Source organism: Acartia tonsa, chromosome 7 (assembly GCF_053477335.1).
Source record: "Acartia tonsa isolate MP-2025a chromosome 7, ASM5347733v1, whole genome shotgun sequence".
NCBI classification, from domain to species: Eukaryota; Metazoa; Arthropoda; class Copepoda; order Calanoida; family Acartiidae; genus Acartia; species Acartia tonsa.
In genome coordinates this window covers 46,289,690-46,293,714 of record NC_137266.1, presented here as the reverse complement: position 1 = coordinate 46,293,714, position 4,025 = coordinate 46,289,690, and the positions used below count along the sequence as shown (strand labels likewise).

At 37.2% G+C, this 4,025-nt stretch overlaps 1 long non-coding RNA gene across 1 annotated transcript; it reads right to left on the bottom strand.

The window, feature by feature from the left end:
* Positions 1 to 1,492: 1,492 nt before the first annotated feature.
* LOC145324347 (uncharacterized) lies at positions 1,493 to 4,025 on the bottom strand. Its single transcript, XR_013881255.1, has 3 exons — positions 3,703 to 4,025; positions 3,051 to 3,146; positions 1,493 to 2,169 (listed from the first exon to the last, which is right to left on the bottom strand). It is a non-coding gene; the product is annotated as an uncharacterized LOC145324347 (long non-coding RNA).

Sequence of the window (4,025 nt, the reverse complement as noted above, 5' to 3'; positions counted from 1 at the left end):
TCAAAGTTAATCGAATTAATTTGTTACTAGATAAGTTTTCATTCGAGCTCCCCACTGGCGAGCAAATCCCAATAGAAAATTCGACAATTAACATAGTTGAAGAAAGTAAAAACATACCCTTGATTCCTACAAATAATGTTCATACGGAACAAAACTCCCTTATCCCAGGAATAAATTGGAGTAACCAGGGGGGGACTGGGACATTAAAACAAAATAAAACATGCGTAAAATTAGCAAAGAAAACAACATTCTTGCCGGGGGGGAATACAACGGTGATAACAATACCTATCCACCAAAAAAATAGGAAGCTGTATATATCCCCAAATAATTCTAAAATGACAAGCCATAACGGCTTGATGCTTATGGAGGGTATTTATAATGTAAATGAGAAGGGAGAATGTTGGGTAAATTTTGTTAATTTAGCAGGAAAAAATATTACCTTATTGAATAACGTTAAAGTTGGATATTGCTTTGAATTTGAATCGGATTCCCCAAATTCCTGCAATGAAAATATTAATCAAATAAATGAATTGTCAGGAACTACACTTCTTAAAAGAATTAAATTCATTAAAGAAAAATTAGACTTAGAAAATAGTGATCTTATCAAAAATAACCCAGGGATGAAGGAAAAGGTAGTAAAATTATGCCTTGATCATTTCGATATATTTTCGGTTGACGATGCCGATATCGGTAACTGCGATCTTTTACAGTATAAAATAGACTTGATCCCCGGGGCTAAACCTATTAAGGCTAGAAACATTCAATTAAACCCATTATACGAAGCCAAATTAAAAGAACAAATTGAAAACTGGCTAAGGGGGGGCGTCATTGAGGAGGGCTACAGCGAGTGGTCCTCCCCAATCTTTGCGGTAAAGAAAAAACCAACGGCTGGGGGGGAAGGCAAACTTAGGTTCGTTATCGATTTTCGTGCGCTTAATAGTGTAACACGAAAAATTAACTGGCCCCTTCCCTTGATTTCTAGTAATTTAGAAAAATTAGGCACTGGCAATGTATTTACCACCCTCGACTTGACTAGCGCCTTCCATGCGCTAGCCATTTCGGAGGAAAGTAAACACTTGACAGCGTTCACAGCCCTTAACAGGCAGTATCTTTTCAAGAAACTGCCGTTCGGACTGTGTAACGCGCCAAGTGTTTTCTGCCATTTGATGGACAGAGTCCTAACCCTTATCCCTGGCTTATACGAATTTATAATTTCTTACCTTGATGATCTTATTATATTCTCAAAGAATGTTGAGGAACATCTGAAGCATCTCAGAAAACTCTTCGGAGTCCTAAAAATAGCAAAACTTAAGTTAAATCTAGCCAAATGTAAATTTTTCACATCCGAATGTACATATTTAGGTCATATAGTCAGTTCCCAAGGACTTAAAATGAACCCCGCATATTTAGAACAAATTAAAAATTGGAGCAGGCCCAGGACAGGCAAAGAACTCCAGCGTTTCCTGGGCTTCTCCAATTATTATAGGGCCTATTTCCCATCCTATGCAAAAAATTCTTGTACCCTAGATGAACACAGAAACGATAAAGTTATCGAATGGACCGATTCCCTATCAAAAGATTGGGAAAATTTCATAAATATGTTCTCAAATTCTATAAGTAAAGGCTATCCCCAGTGGGATAATCCAAACCCCTTTATAGTAGATGTAGATTTTTCTACAAGTTATTTCGCTGGAATTCTCAGCCAAAAACAGGGGGGGGAAGAAAGAATTATTGGAATATGTTCCAAAAAATGTAACGGGGCAGAGAAAAATTATCCAAGTTATAAAGGCGAATTAGCATGTCTAGTATTTGTTCTTAAAACCTTTCTTCATTATTTAAGATTTAGAAACTTTATTGTACGTACAGATTCGATTTCCTTAGTTCATTACAAAAAATGGCAAAAAGGAACAATAAATGGTGTAACTCTGAGATGGATTTTCTTTATCCAAAGTTTTGACTTTACAGTAATTCATAGGAAGGGTAGGGACCATTGCAATGCCGACAATCTATCTAGAGGGCAATTTTTATGCAAAGAACATAAGGAAACCGATTGTGAAAAATGTACTAGCTCATTTACCTTGGATCCTTATGAACAGGATTGCCCCTACCAAGACCAGATTTTTTAGTTACATGCGGCTTCGGAAGTCGGTGTGCACAATGTTTGGCAATCTGAAACACAAAAAGATCAAGTATTATCTGACATTCGTAGGTGGATATTCGAAAAAAAGAAGTTGTCGAGTTTTGAAAGAGCTGAACTAACCGGCCGGAAAGAGGTCCTTTTTAAATTAATAGAACATTTATACGTTATGGAAGGACTTCTAATATTTAGACAACCTCTTAGCAATGGAACATTCATTGAAAGACCCGTCGTACCCATTGGATTATATAATAAAGTTTTTGAATTAGCACATAATAATATTATAGGTCACAAGGGGGTTAATGAAACGATACGCAAGATAAATGAAAGATTCTTCCTTATAGGAATTAATAAGTTTGTTGAATCACGCATCAAAAATTGTATCACCTGCCTAAGAAAAATAGGACAGGTACCTAAACATAAACAACCTATCACCCATTCAGCCATTAGTCACGAGATTTTTGGCCAGGTATCAGTAGACCTTATCGGTCCTTTAACCCCTAACTATTTCCAAGGACAACATGTCCGCTACATATTTATCCTAGTTGACCTATTCTCTAGGTACATAATCGCCCACCCCATCAAGGACGCCACCGTGGAAAGCACGGTGAAGGTTATCCTTGAACAGGTGGTACCCACCTACGGCTTATTTCGGTCATTGAGGAGTGACAGGGGAACAAATTTTACTGGGGAAGTTTTCAAAAAAGTTATGGATGAATTAGGTATCGAAACTAAACTTATTCCCCCAAGAAACCCTAATAGTAACCCATGTGAAAGGCATAATCAAAGCATTTATGCAGGTCTAAGATCTGATGACCGATTCGAAAGTAAAGACTGGGCAAGAAAATTAGCTTTGACCACTTTTGTAATTAACTCTAGTACGTCTAGAAGAACGGGGTATACGCCATATTACCTTATGTTCGGCAGACAACCAACTCTCAATCTCGATTTCTTTTCTCCAATCCTGCAGAAAAGGCAAGACATTGATTGCAGGTCTTACTTAAACTACCTAAAAAATTTGGAAGAAATTATTGCACAGGTTTCCAAAAAATCTAAAATCTACTTAGAGTTTCAAAATAAATCTAGAAAGGCTTCATCTCCCCTTTTCGTTAACGACGTATGCTTTGCTTTTTTTAACCTAGTCAAGATAGGGGTCAGTAAAAAATTGCAATCTTTCTATGGGGGTCCTTTTATTGTAACAAAAAAATTCTCAGAGGCCCTTTTTGAACTTAGTCCCTTTGGATCAAATCCAATAAAAACTAACCAAGTTGTTAGTAGAGATAAAATACGAAAAATAGATTCTAAAGTAGAATTATTGGGGGAAACACTTTCCTTTAACGTCTTTCCAATTGAGGAAATTGTCCCGTCTGAGGAAATAACCTTGACCATAGATAATACCGGACAAACCGAAATAAACGATAATAAAGGTATGGAAAATGACGATTTTACCTACCTAGATAACGATGGTGACGATTTTATAGAAGAAAACCCTGAAACTAGTCAGGACTTACCCCAGGGGGAGGTGGATTGTGATGGGGGAGGGGATATAATGGAAAAAAACTCACCATTTGAGCCACAGCCCAAAGACCAAGAACCCCCTGGCGCAGATCGGTCATCCGGTCCTAACATCCACGTCGAAAATAGTTTCTTGGAAGAAACCGTCCCGTCCGAGGCTTCTTTCTTCGCACAAAGACCCAAACAATCCAGCCCTGAAAAGGTTATTAATGTTAACAAACAAAGCATAGTACCCAAATATATATTAGAAGAAGAAAGAAAAACTAGGTCACAAGGGGGGGATAACCGCATACATGTCCAAATCGGACTGCATAACCCAATTAAAAGGAAGAAATAAAATGTATATAAAATGTATAATTATATAAAACCAAGG